This window comes from Scleropages formosus, chromosome 1, assembly GCF_900964775.1.
Source record: "Scleropages formosus chromosome 1, fSclFor1.1, whole genome shotgun sequence".
Taxonomy (NCBI): Eukaryota; Metazoa; Chordata; class Actinopteri; order Osteoglossiformes; family Osteoglossidae; genus Scleropages; species Scleropages formosus.
The window spans coordinates 49,619,488-49,634,544 of NC_041806.1; the positions used below are offsets into that span (position 1 = coordinate 49,619,488).

Consider the following 15,057-nt stretch of genomic DNA (forward strand, 5'->3'; position numbering starts at 1 on the left):
ACTCCCCCCGCTGGGTTTGCGTCCCACCGCTCCTGTGTGGAGCCGTATCGACACGCAAACACGCGAAAAATCACGACGCGCTAAAACCACGGTATCACCGGGGTTATTCACCGAAAACTGAAGCAATACAGTACAACTTCATTTCTCTGTGGAAATGGGGCCGCTGGAGACGCGCCGCCGGCCCACACCTGCTCCGTTAATGGCCGTGTTGTCCCCGCGCACACACAGCACCTCTATGTGGGGGCCATTGATATTCCGCAGCCCGGGCCAACCAGTGGCAGCTCTCAAAGAGCCCTGCTTTCCCATGAGCCCCTGCGCTCGGGCCTGGAGGCACCCGCTAAGAAAGCGAAGAGCCAAGTCTGCGGTGGACGGCGAGGACGGCCACCTGGAGGTCCAGTCAGAACCGGCAGCCGTGGGGTCACATCGGGTCATTTACCTGAGCGCAAGCTCAGCTCCTCGCAGTGGACTTAACCGTTTTGGACTGCGGATATGAATAGAATGTGACCGCAGTCACCCAGCAGCAGAGGACAGCGGCGAGGGAGTGGATCCGAACCCACACCCAGCGAAAGTGACCCTGAAGGTGAACAACTTGGGCCTGAAAATAACCAAGGTGCTCTGACCCATGGTGAGCCTCTGACGGGGAGGGGGTTTTGCGAGAGGACAGAAGCAGAGCCCTGCCAACGCTGTCACGGGAGCGTCCAAACACGCAACCTGTGTGTTATTTTTTCAAAAAAAAAAAATTAAAAGAAAAATTAAAAACCCATCTGTCATGATTATAGAGCAGACGTGTTTTCCGCCCACTAAGTGAGAGAGCAAACAACTCTTAAAGTAACAGTACACTCATAATTCGGAAAAACCGTTTGTGCCGAGTGAGGGAATTAAAAACGGCACCTTAAGACCCCCTAATGTGTCATCAGTCACTTGGCAAAATACGAAACATGGATTTTGCAACGAGTCTCAGCCTCAGAACCGAGTCGACCCGCTGGAATGGGGAGGGCTGTTCCGATTGGCTGCAACAGCTGCACAGCCCTGTCCTGTTTATAACGGAAAATAAGAAACACAGTCACACACGTGCTTTTTTTAAAGAAAAATATTTATAGTCTTTGCCTGCTTGTGATAATGATGTTTTGAGCCGGACCGGGAAAACACTGTCCACGTTTCCAGTTATTTACAGTATTTCCTACATTGTTTTACCGTACGACACACTGCAGGTTCGAACTGGCCGTCACAGACCAGAGACCCCCTTTAGGGTGGACGTGCAGATTCCCTGTGCCGGAGGAGACCACCTATAGCAAATATCACCATAGCAACAGCCTGGTGTCCACGAGATCAGACCAGTGGGGAGGAGGTCTCACGCAAAACAACAACAACAACAAACAACAACGACAAATCAGCTAAAACTGAGTCCAGATCAGATCAGACGTGCTGGATGACACACAAACAGACCCAGCACCCGCACCAGTGTCACGTGATGGAGATGCAATGGATTGGCAGAAGTTTGACCCGTGTACCGGGGTGTTCCACGGGCACCACAGTAAATGTGAAACAAGAGTGTGAAACCGGGTTCAAAGTCAGCTGGGATCCCTGACTGGACCCTGATGGGGATGCTGGACGGGGAGGGGGTGGCATTCACACAGGTGCAATACCTTGACGTCATACTGTTACCGCACCGAATGGTCCGAACTGTGGACGGTATGTTGCGCAATGACAGAGGTTTATGGGCAAAAAGTAACGTAACCTAATTTCCATCAGCTGCGACATTAACTCGGACAGCAACTTGACGGAAAATGGAGATTCGGTACTCTTCGACACAGAGGAAAATACCATGTTTTTCACCTTCTGGGTGAACTGCTGCTACATTCAGCAAGGGCGCCCCCTGATGGCGAACCTGCAAAGTACCAAGAGCAGTGAGCTCAATGGCAGAAAGGATACCGAATGACACATGGCAACACATTAAACGCAAAAAAAGAATTGAGCAAAACTTTTAGGAAGTGTCGGAAAAAGGTCACTGACGGATCGTACCGTGGTTATTGTGCCCAGAATCGGAAAGTAAATTTTGTCGCTCGGAGAAACGGAGGACAACGTGGGTGGTCCAGGGCCTGCAGACCCACAGCACGGGGGACCCGTTCACCAGCCGAACCCGTGCACCCGCGCGGCCCGGCAGGGTCACCGGTACCGACAAGCCAAAAAACCTCACTGTGACAGGGGTAGAGGCTCTGGACAGCGGGCTCCACACTTTTACCCCAAACACGGCCAAGCAGTTAATCCGCAAACGAACAAAATTCATTACCAACAATGAGCTGTTGCAAACAGCGTGAATTTGTCTCATTGTGACCGTGTCGAACATTTGTGCTCACGAGTTCCTCTCGTTACAAACCGCAGTATGATGCTTTACGCTGGACCGTCATCGCCGATCTACCTCCCCCACCCCGCATTTCACGTAGCGTACACGCTCCCTTCAGTCCCGGCACCTAGCGATCAGCTTAATAATCGATTAATAAGCAATTAACGATGAGGCCTGGGGAAGCAAGAGCGTAGGATCAGCTGTGAAGGAAGACCCTGCCGTCACGGAGATGGAGAAGATCTGCGACACGGCTGTGGCTCTGTGAAGAGCGGCAACGGAGTACTTGTGGAAACAGTGATGTCATCGCGAGAAACAAACAGACACTTTTAGCACAATAACCACAGAGAGGCTGCGGAAAATCCAGCGCGGCAGACAGATACGGAGCGCCTGCAGACGACGCGCCGCCTGCCCTCCGGCTGCTCCGGCTCTCATAGCTGTCATAGCGGCTATGGCAGCAGCTGCTCCCCGGTCCACCGGTGACCGCAGACTGATTTGTTAGAAGGCAGCTCCTGACTTGGGTTCACACTCAGATCCCCAAGGGTTAATGGTTAGAATTGTCCCCTTTCACTTGAAGGACCCAGGTTTGAATCCCACTTTCTGCTGTCGTACCCTTCAGTGCGCTGCAAACATGAGGTGTGCGCTCAGTATTTTCGGGGAGCTACACAATGTTCACGTGGGCCCGGTTCATGGAGAGCACGGAAAACCCACGTTTAACAACGGTTTCCGGGTAAACTGTGAGCTCCCGTTCAAGAAGGTTCTCAGACATCTCCTGCAGAGCCACTTCTCTCCTGACAGTTCCATACATGAGTCTGCTCTAATTACCTATTTGCTATTTAAATGTTGCTTCTATATGAGGTAATTGAGGGATATGAACCAACAACATGGTGGTGTCAGACAATAATCCCATGTCTGTCTAAAGCTCAATTTCTTGTTGATGCGTTTTGTTCACTCTGAGAAACGCGTCTTACGCTCGGCCTTTGGACGGACATAGGACGTCGGTCTGTACCCGGTTGGCTCCTTCCTTCTTTCCAAACATACAAACAAACACTGTTCTGTCGTCCAACCCTGGAACAGCTTCTAGGCTCCGGCCAAGCAGATGAGGGGAAGGTGGCACGACGGGGCCTGACCACACTTGCTGACAGCGGACCGCACGCTGACCGCCGCTACGCTCTTCTCAGAAGGGCCCATTATGGCGGACGAATCCTGCTTACGGTAGCACAATCCGAACCGGACGCCCTGGATCGCGACCGCAGTCCGGAAACAGCAGTGGCGCAAACGTTAACCTCTTCACTGTCAAACACACACTCAAGGAAGAGCTGGTGTCTCTCGCTTCCGTGTCGCACTGATTTACGGCGACTGATTTTCCCCAGGACCGCAGAGCACTTCGGGAGGGAGCGGGAACGTGTGTCGGGGGTGATTCAGAGGTTTGCGTGCACCGCGTGGCCGCGTCAAGGCTGTAGGTGGCACCCTCTACTGTTGGCGTGGCTGTGTGGCCACACTGCTGTTCAGAAACCAGGGGCTCCACAGCAGGTCCCTGGGGATAAAACAGGGTAAAATTGTGCTCACTGCAGGGAGGAAGCCCAACTGATCACTTAAGGGTGACCGAAAGCCCTGTAGCGCCCCCTTCAGGGAAGAATCGGAGACCACAGGTAACCAGGATCTGCAGTGGATCAGAGCTGATTGTCTATACCATGTAAACAGAGCCGTTACCATGGTGATGTGGACAACACGGATCTTAGCAGAAGCCTGTTCTCTTTTCATATTCTCACCAGCGACACCATGACATCTTCACAGGAAAAAGCCATCGCGCCTAGAATTTATGCCCCTTTTTGGTGGTTTCCATGGAAACGCTGCTAGGAGGTCTGGTGTTAAGAGGCGGTCATGTGAGGCGTGCAGTTTTGCTCCGCCCCGGGCGGCAGTTGGTTTGTGTGTTCAGGGCCGAGATCCGTGAAGAGACCGTGGTTAAAAACAGGACAGAGGACACGGCTCGTGTACGAACCCTCCACCGGGGTGGTGGTTTAGCGGAGAAGAGCACAGAAGGTTATAGGATCACGTGCCGGAAACTGCTCCGCCGCTCATCCGTTCACTCTGGTAAACGTAAATAGTGTAAAGACAATAAGCGGACGGTTTAGACCTGCTGTCGCGCATCAGCAAACTCTCAACCACTGTTTGCACAGTTACAAACTTCCACATCCATTTATTCAGTACAAACAACACAGCAATCAAGGATATGGCCGTAGGACCAGAAGGTTACAGGTTCATATCCCATTTCTGCAGTAGCACCCATGATTTTCTAATGTTTTTTTAAGGAATAGCTGATAGCACAGTGGTTCGCACTGCTGTCTTTGGACTAAAAATCCAGAAAGCCCAATACTGGAGCAGTACCCTTGATCAAGGTACTTATGTTGAAGTGATAGAGTAAAATTACCGAGTTGTATAGCTGGGTAAATAGTAACTTAACACAAAGTCACTTTGGGGAAAAGTGTCCGCTAAATGAATAATAGTAAATAATAATCTGGAGGGTGAGCACAGTAAATGCATTAGAGTGAAACCATAGGTGTGGTAAAATGTGGTACCGTGCTGCTGCCTGGGAATATCAGGAGTGAAACCTGGGCAAAGTAGCGGCTTCATTACAGCTCCTGCCTGGTAGCAAAAGCTCATCTCCAGCCACAGAAGCCACGTTTTTGAGATTTAAGGGTCCGAGACGCCTGGAGGGACCCGGGGCGGTCCCAGTCACCTTCCCTGCCGCGTGTCCCGCCGGAAAAGGGCGCTCTGCCAGTCATTAACCGTGTTAAAACCAGGGTAGAGCAGGGACGGTTCTCCTCCACGGTCAAATGCTCACCCCGCGGTCCGTGTCCAGCGGGCAGAAAAACAACCGCTCATCTGTGCAGTTTCAAGTTCTTGAGTCAGATGCCGCTCGAGATCTGGATGTCTGGTACTACTCAACGTCCACAGGGCAGGAGGGCGGCAGTGAAACAAGAGCCCAGCCAACTGTATGGGGGGGGGGGGTCTGAACACACCCCTCTCAATAGAAAGACCTTTGTGTCCCTGCAGAACTCAGGGCTGGAGAAATGCAGTGTGGCTTCTGGGGGACACTAATGACAGGGTGGCTGCATCCTGCATACCCCCCCCTCCCTTATCCCAAATTCGAGCCCGAAATGCTCCGTTTTCATGCTCGTCGCCTCGTGCTGCGGAAGCTCTTCGCTCGTCTCCCCCCTCCCGCCGACGACTGTTCTCTCTTTTTAATTCTCCTGCATTTTCACGTGTCGAACACATGGAGTAGTACTAGTGCCCCCCCCCAAACGACACCGAGTCGGTGCAGAGCGAATCAGGAATTGCGAAAAGCCAGAGGTCACTGCCATTGCGTGGATTGCAGCAGCCCGGGGAGGCGGGATTCGAACCCGGGGCCTTCGAGCGCAAGGCAGCAGCTGTAACCCTGACGCCTCCTGCTGCCCGCACCAATGACAGCGAAGTGCAGCTGTCGCCACACGCGTGGATGGTCTCGCTGTGTCGGACGAGCCGTCGCCTCGGTCGTTAAGTCAATTCACGTTGAATTGTGTAATTTAAAGAAGTTGACAACACTCCACCTAACATACTTACGACATGTTTGCGCGTAACTAGTTTGCGGCGTCCAGTTTTATTTGCCATTGTGAGAGCACTGGGGTGGTGCTCATGATGAGCCGTCTGGCGGGGGGGGGTAGCTACGTACGGCCACAGGACCGACCAGGAGACAGGGTCACCATGGCGATGACCGAACGGTTGCCACGAGCAACAAACAGGAAACTAGGCTGCCTGTTCAATTTGAAATGCGGACAGGGAGAGCGGTGCGGCGTTGTCATGACAACAGGCAAAGCCATGCTTCCTGAAAACCGGGGGTTTCTCCAGGGTCCAGCGTAGCTCTGTGTGACACAGCTGCAGGTGCGAGTGAAACGCACAAACACACACACCACAGCAACACATCATTGTTGGAGTAAAAGGAGTAAAATCAGTCACTTCCTGTGGGCACAAGGGAGTGTGAAGTTTATAGGAAGAAAGAAAGGAAACACCCCCCCCCCCCCCCCAATACTTTTCCGAGGAGAGCATGGAAAACAAACAGAATGGGGCAGATCGCCTGGACACACTTCGTTTCGCACCACGCGCCGCGTGTGCGTGCGTGTAAGAGCAGTGATCGGGACTGACCCTATGTCTAACTGATCCCAGGAAGCTCCACGTCGTCGCTCTTTGACGGAGCTCGTGATGACAAAGTGTGTAAAAACGAGGTGCCAGCAGGGGGCTCCACTTTGTCACACGCTCGATGAAATAACGAAGCACCACGTGTTGTAAAAGGCCCCACGCCAGGGGGCGGGGCGCACTTCCGTGATGGGGGGGGGGGGGGGTGGCGTTACAGCTGAGCCCCACGTGTTCTTGATGGACCGGCGTTTAACGAGTGACCAAACGCGATTGCGTTGTGCTCCACGGTCCCCCTTCCTGTAGAGAAGGATGGGGCCTCAGAGGGTCGGTTCAGCGCCGCTTCCCTCGCCGCCACACGAAACGCACAACAATGGCGCCTTGTTCCCGCTGTGGTTCTGCTGGCCCCCCCCTCCGGATGCAGGAGGTCACGACCTGGACCGTGTCCACGCTGTGCATATAGATCCAGGGACCACAGGTACAGAACCAGAGAGGATCCAGATCCTTAATCGCTATGACACCTACTGGCCGCACGCGGCATGACCTCGGTGACGCACCCACTCTCCTCGCCAGCACACGAAGAGCAGAGCTCACAGAGGGAGAACCAAGCAGCTGCACCAGGGAAAACATTAATGGGACATGAACCAATATACAACCCCGGGTTCGAGATTTACCGTCGTTCCTGAGGCGATTATTTAGGTTTGAACCCGATCGAGGATCGAACGGATCAGCGGACACCCGGACATGTGAAAGGGACGTGAAAAACGGTTAACCCTTGGTCCGCTGGGCTCAGGCTCCAGGATGAGTCGGGACCCCATGTCAGCTGCAAAAAAGCGACCGCGACCCCTCTGTGCCGCCCGACCCCGATCGAGTCCGAAACCCCTCCGGTGCTTTAACCTACTACACACACTCCAATAATCGGAACCCCAAAGCCCAACGGCAAGCGGGTTGCGACACCAGACCACAGACACCGTGTACTCACCTCTTGGAGCGTTGTCTCCCCACGAGGTCCCGTCCCTGGAACCCGGAGCTGCGGCGCTGCGCTACGCTACATGTGGAGAGCGGAGCAGAACAATGCCTGCTTGCTCAGCGTCCGGATGGACTGGGGGGGGGTTGGAGCTGACGCACTGCTGGGCTGGAGGGCGCGGCCACCGACTTGGACGCCAACAACACGCACTTTTCCTTCCCTCCCCTCTCTCACTCTCTCTCGCTCCCTGACCGTCGTCATGGTGACAGATGTGGCCACGCCCAGGACACACTTTCGGACTCACAGGGTCACAAACTCAGCGAGTGTCCAGTGAGAACCTGGGGCTCCTCAGTGCAGACCCCCCCCAGTACACGGAGGAAATCGGTGTGGGGGACTCGGGGGGGGGGGGGGGGGGGGCGGTAATCTGACCCAACCGAACACAGCAGCTGAGTGACTCATTCGGTTGGGTTTCACTGCGTCGCGCCGACCGGCCGGGGTGGGGGGATTTGGGACTCCCCAGCGGGAGCACGGGGCCGTGGGAGAGAGCGGGGCCGGACACGGACCAGGGGCCTCGTCCCCATGGCGAGCTGGAGACAGGAAGTGGCCTGAAGGAGACCCCCCCACAACCCCCTCTCGGAAGGAGGTTTTCGAACAGAGGAGTTACTGATTATTAGTTACTTAGTTTCCCCTTCATCTGTCACTCTCCTCCAAAGCGACTTACACCGATTCTCCCAGTTAAACAGCAGGGTAATTTTTACTGTATGAATTCAGGATAAGAACCTTAACAAAATGTGTTACAGCAGGAGGTGGGATTTGAGCCCAGGCCCTTTGATTGCAAGGCAGTGGCTCCAAACACTGCTTCACCAGTTCCCAGTTTACCCAGTTTTACCCATAGCGGCATCAGAACCCAGTTAAATGAGTTGATTTCATCACCGGGAGGTTGCAGGTTTGAGTTCAGAAGGCCCTTCTGCTGAACCTTCAGAAAGGTGCTCAAGGTGAAGCGCTTCCGCAGGGACATTTGGACAGTGGGAGGAAACCAGAGTACCTGGAGGAAACCCACATTAACACCAGGAGAACACGTGAACTCCGCACAAATTGAGTGGCATTCGAACCCACATCCCAGGCACCGTGAGGCACCGCACTGGGACGCGAAGCAGGAAACACGGTTTCCAAAGCACATGTAGGGAAAAGTGCGGCGGCACGTGGGGGTGGAGCGGAACCCGGGGCCAACAAATGACAAGGGCGCACTGCCTGCAACACACACACACACACACACAGGATAACAACTATGTGTGTGTCAGGGCCCCTGATTTACATGTGCTGTTAAGGGACATAATGAGGCCCTTTTCTAGCGGGCAGCATCACTCATCGCGTCCCGCCGCAAGGCCCCTGGGACCCAGGACCGAGGCCCCAATAAATCTCCGCCGACTTCCCCTGTAAGTGATTTCCGACGGGCCAATTACATCGCCGGGGTGGAATGGCCTCGCATGTTAAGGCCTCGGAGAAAGCAGCTCTTACTGCAGCAGTGGCGCCACTTTGTGGTAGGTTGTAGAGCAAAGGAGTCTGGGAATGTTAAACTGGAGCTCAAACCCACAACCTCTCTCAGCCATCAGCGAGGAAGTCATCAGTTCTGGAAAGATCAAGCTTGGATTCCAGAATTGGTCATTCCTTCAGCTGGCAGCTTAACGATTTGAGCCGCTGCCTTTGGACCCACAGGTTGTGGGCTCAGATCCTACCTCCAGCTGTAGCACCTTTGAGCAAAGTACTTCCCCTGAAGTGCTGACGTAAAAATTACCCAGCTGTGTAAATAAGTAAATAGCTTCACATTGTAAGTTGCTTTGGAGAAAAGCATCAGGTAGCTGTAGAAAATACTTCATAATAATTATTTATTAATTCATTTTACTTATTTCTTTCCTCCCAAAAGCAACTTACACTGATTTACCCATTTATACAGCTGGGTATTTTTTTTTTTTTTTTACAGTGTCTGTTCAGGGTAAGTACCCTGATTGAGGCAACTGCAGCAGGAGCTGGAATTCAAACCTGGGTCCTTTGAGTGTGACGGAACAGCTTTAACCGCTACGCCCCCTGCTGGCCCTGGATACCCAGATCATTGCAGGGTGACACACGTTACAGCAGCACCTTTCATCAAACACCGCCTGCCAGATGGAGCGAGGTACCTGCTCACTGCGGTAAAAACACCCGGCTGGGAATGGCAGGCGATTTAAACTCCCGGTGTGTGACTAATCCTTCGTTTCTCACACCGCGTCGCACCATAAATCATTCTTTTCACACCATTGCGACTGACGACAGAAGAATGTGCTGCGGCGCGCCGCGATTGGTCGATGGATCAGGATTGGTCGGTGCGCCGCAGTTGGTCGACACGCTCCTCACAAATCAGCGTCTGTGGAATGATTTGCTCGCAAATCTGTGCAGAGTCAAAATAAAAAGAAAAAAGAAGAAACACCAGAAGGGCAGTAATGAGGGCCTGGATACTTTCTGTACCCGCCTTCATTAGCATAGACCCACCTACTTGGGGATCTCGCACTGCAATCCCATGACCGGATGGGTGTTCACCGAGCTAGGAAGTGAGGACAGCTGGAGGTGTAGTGGTTAGAGCTGCTGTCTTTAGATGTAAAGGTTGTAGGTTTAATTCCCACCTCCAGCTGTAATGCTGCTGAGCAAAGTACTTACCCTAAATTACCCAGGTATATAAATGGGTAAATAATAAGTTGCTTTGGAGAAGAATCTCAGATGAGCCTGAGGGAATGTTCATGAAGGATACACTTAATACTGGGGTGCTATGTTGTCAAGCTAAGTTACTCTTTTTACCATGTAGGACAGCAGGTGGCACAGTGGTTAAAACTGCCACCTTTGAACTCAGAGGTAGTGGGTTTGAATCCCACCTCCTGCCATTGCACCCTTGATCAAGGTCTGAAACTTTGTAAAAACTGCACAGCTACATATGTAGGTAAAACACTGGAAGTTGCTTCAGAGAAAAGCATCAGCTAAATAAGTACATGTAACAGGTAAAGAAATATCACCCAGAGTGCTAGTGTCCCACAAGTCCCACATCTCACCTACTGTGGTAAACCACCATCCTAGCATGGCTTAAACTTCTAAACACAGTGGTGAGTGAGTTCTGAAAGAGGTGCCTATTAGGGGATAACTCGGGGACTTCATATTAGAGCAATTAATATGCAAATGTGCGACAAGTGGCGGTGCAGCTGATGAATGGAGGCGAATTAAAAGTGTGCTCGTTGACCCCAGGTGACCTCCTTCCACTAACATAGACACTCGCTAATGAGCTGCTCCCTTCAGCAGTGGGGACCTCCGGCCACTAGGTGGCAGCAGAGTACTGCACTTCCTGATCTTGCCTTTTTTTTTACCCAAGAAATGTCCTTCCCTGCTAAACCAACAGTTCTTGCCCACCCCCTCCAAAAAAGCAGAATAAGAGATGCGCGCACGCACACGCGTCTGGTCTGTTATTTTCCACACACCACACCAGCGAAGGCCGCACTGCGGACACTTGTTGGTACACAGGAAGGAGTGGCGCATGTCTTATACATGAGGGGTTCGCGACCCGAACTGAATGAGGAAAAGCTCCGGGTCCAAATCCAACACATCACTGGTGGAGACATGACACAGTATACACTATATTTACCGCAAACAGAACGTAAATATGATTCATGTGGGAGACGCTGACATTAAAAGGATGATTTTGTCTCCAGTTGATGGGGTTAGTGTGTCTAGGTCTAATGGGACACCATGTTACTTTCGACACAACGCGTTGGAATGGTGTTTAAAGTTTGGTCCAATTCCCCCCGCTGGTTTGAGCTGCGCTGTACCGATGAACACAGAAAACTGGGAACCAGGTTTTATGGTGTCGCTGCAGGCCTGACCACATGGTCACAGTGACCACAGCCCAACTGCAACTGTCCCCTGCAGGACCACACAGGTGTTTTCTGCCCTTCTTAAAGTGTCCAATTCCAGTCTGGCAGAGGAAACAGCAGACATCATGGTCCTGCTGTACCTCCTAATCACTCCCAGGTCTGGCATGAATACAAATAGGTTGTTGGTTCACATCTCATTAAGGGCCTTTCATTAAGGTACATAAACTGTGTAGCTATAATGGGATGAAATTATAAAGGGCGATAGTGCAACGATGTGAATGTGGCGTATCGCTCCGACTGCTGGAGCCCGAGACGGACTGAGAGCGGTCATAATGACCGTGGGGACGACTCGGCGCAGAGGTTCCACCTTCTGTCCACCGGGGCCACGGCGGTTATTAGAGGCCTCATCTGGGTGCTGTGAGGAAACGGGAGCGGGCAGAACGAGCGGCTCCAGGGCTGCCGGCCGACCGCGGTAAACAAGAACAGTGGCGTGACATCGAAATTGGGTTATTTAACCAATTAAGCCTTAGCTGCCGCAGCTGGGTTCTCGATCTGTAATTATTAGGACGCTCTCGCACCGGCGCTGGCCGGGATTGCGACGTCAATTAAACGATGTCGATTAGGCTCCAATTTGCGGGGACCGTGGAGTCACAGCGAGCAGGACTAACAGGGAAATAAACATGAGAAGAGCAGCCAGTCTTTAACCCGGGAGCCTGGGGCTGCCGCTGCAGCGGGGGGACAGGGGTTCGGGTCCCGACTGCATTCTTCAGCATCACATCTGCGACTGTCGGGGACGCTGCTGGGACAGGATGGAACAGAAACCCCTACAGAAGGGTTCATATCCCTCAACAGGGCTGAGAGAAGCTCCGAACCCGGAGTCCCAAAGGAGCAAATAACAATGGGGAATCAGAAGGTTCTGGGGTCTGAGTCTGGAATGGTGTCATAATGAGAAAACAAATCAGAACATACAGCAATCGATACTTGATATTGATATTGCTATAAAAACAATTGTCTGTGTGTGTGTGTGTGCGCGTGCGCATGTGGGGGAGTAACAATATGGGGATTTACATATTTTTAACCCCTGTGCTGCACGGCCAGCAGAGCAGGAATTCCATTAGATCGGTTCTAGAGCAGGGGATTATGGGGCGGCGGCAGACGGGACATGCTTGGTGGGCTTGGGGCGCGGAGGGCAGTCGGGGGGGTAGGGGGACTTAAAGTCCTGCTATGTGTCCTTCTTGTGGCTCCGCCTCCATCTGTATGAAACTAAGGGTATTGTTCACATGGAGCGACCAGCTCTGTGTGTGTGTGAGAGAGAGAGAGAGACAGGGGCGGAGCACTGTGGTAAACGCTACAAGAGTGTGGAGATGGAAAACTATCGAAGGCTTTTTTCAGCACGGGCTGATGGGTTCTGACACCTGAGCCCCGCTCGGGTTTGACCGGGAAGGAGAGAGAGAGAGAGAGAGAGAGAGAGAGAGAGAGAGACAGAGAGCTCGTTCACCCATTGTCTCACAGAGCCAGAAGGCCGTTGGCTCGTTGCTGTTCTTTGTTCTGCAGTTACAGAACCTCGATCGGCCCCTGGGTTCCCCACGGCGGTCCCTGTCGAGGGGGGACGCGCTCCTGTCCCAGGGTACGAGTCACATGCTTTTCAAAAAAGCTTTTATTACACCATGGTGTTTGCGGAGGCCACATGCCCAGTGCGACTCATCCACACTGACCGTGATTCACCCGTTTATATAGTTGGGTAATTTTTACTGTATCCGTTGAGCCACAGTTAAGTTCCTTGATCAAGGGTACGACAACAGGAGGTAGGATTCGAACCTGGGTCCAAGAGTGGTGGAGCTAACCACTGCGCCACCTGCTGTCCGAACCCTGAGGTGTTGGCGCACATGCGTGTGTTTGGTATCGCCGTGCTGTCTATCCCACAATGCAATGCAGCGCAGGAACCCTAGCGAGGCGGGACTGATGAACGCTCCCGTTGACCTGCTGGCTGAAAGCCTCTGGCCCAAACCGGGGCGGACGGCACTGGCGGACTCCTCCTCTAATTACCTACTTCAGATGTAAATGATTTACACTGTTTTAATTGCGTTGGTTAGGTGGTTAATTAGTGGTTAATTAGTGGTTAATCTGAAGGGATTTGGAGGATCCTGTAGGATGAGTAACATCAACACATCCACACCAGAGCTCCATCCATCAGGCTCCCATTGAGCTTGTCTGGTCTTTCTCCTCCCGGAAGGGTCACTTGTGTGGTGCCTTTGCGCAACCAGCCAATTAGATTCCACAATGTCTCCATCTAGCCAATCACAAGCCACCGTAGCTTGGACCAGTCAATAAGGCACCACAGCATCCCAGAGCCAACCACTGACTTCCCACAATTGCCCAGGGTGCCAGACACAACACACCACTCTGCAGGCTAGCCAATCACAGTCCACCGTCCCCCAGAGGAGCCAATCACAGCCCACCATCCTCCAGAGGAGCCAATCACAGTTCACCATGCCACCGAGGGGACCAATCACAGTCCACCGTGTACCAGCGCAGCCAATCACATTGCAGTGTACAGTGTCCATGTGACCACTTTGAGCCTCAGCTCACCTACTAAATGGACTCAAGGGAGGCATGGGAGGATGTAGACTTGGACAGAGGTTTAAATCCCACCTCCTACTCTAGTACTCTTGATCAAGAGGTACTGCACTGGAACAGTAAAAATTACCGTGTTGTATAAACACGTGAGTAATGACCCCACGGTGCTCTTGGCTCTTTATTCACTTCACTGGAGATTTTCAAGGCCGCATTCCGGTGGACACACTACGGTTCCCTTGTGTTCATTTACATTTCCTTGACCCAAGTGGACCAAACCTGGACTTCAGGGTCCAGACACCAGATGAGACGGTAGAGAAGGAAGAAGAGATGCAGCGACTCATGGCCCATGGTACGGCTGGTCTGGGAGCAAAACTGTGTCACGCTGGACTGGATCTGAACCACGTGTGTGTGTGTGTGTGTGTACATAGTGCAGGTGGGGAGTGGGGGCGAGCACGGGGAGGAGGGGGTCCTGACAGGTCTGTCAAAACACAATTTCCAGGTCCCTGATAAAATATGAATCCTGCCATTCAGCCACGGCACAACGTTCTCGTTGGGTGACTTTAATTATAGATGGAAGGATAATGTGGGGGGAGGGGTCATGGAGGTGGAGGTGGGGGCTGGAGCGGAGCGGCACAATCGCTGTCGATGCGCACCCACCGGTGATTGACGGTCTTGCCATTCAGACCAGACAGGCAAGGTGGTGGGCGGGTGGCAAGAGGTTAGCGGTTAGCGGCCCTTCCCGACCCCAGCGGCACAGGGACACTACGGTCCGTGCTGCAGCCCTCCCCTCCCCCCGGTCCCAAATGAAGAACCGGCAACCGGCGGGGCCGTTTCCGAAAGCACTGCACGTGGAAATGCCGGTGCTGCCCGCTGGTCCGGAAACGGCTATTAATAAAGATTAGCCGGCTTCCCGAAGAGCCCCCCCCGTTCGCACCCCCCTCCCCCCACTTCAGCAGCGGTGCGATTAGGAAAACGGCGGGAGACGTATCGCAAAATATCCAGAGAATTTTTAATGCAGAGCCCTCTTCCGAAACAGTGGAGCTGAAGGAGTTTCCGATGGCAAACGTGAAAGGCTTATTCAATGCATAATTAACGAACTGGCTGGAGGGACT

At 52.9% G+C, this 15,057-nt stretch overlaps 1 protein-coding gene across 4 annotated transcripts in view; it reads right to left on the reverse strand.

The window, feature by feature from the left end:
* sash1a (SAM and SH3 domain containing 1a) overlaps positions 1-15,057 on the reverse strand; it is a 147,024-nt gene that overhangs the window by 35,301 nt on the left and 96,666 nt on the right. The window contains exon 1 of one of the 4 annotated variants that reach the window (XM_029249979.1): positions 7,494-7,600. The exons of the other annotated variants lie outside the window; for them this stretch is intronic. The gene's annotated coding sequence lies outside the window, so the exon portion shown is untranslated. Of the gene's footprint in view, positions 1-7,493; positions 7,601-15,057 lie in introns of those variants that run through there. 4 annotated transcript variants of the gene reach the window in all.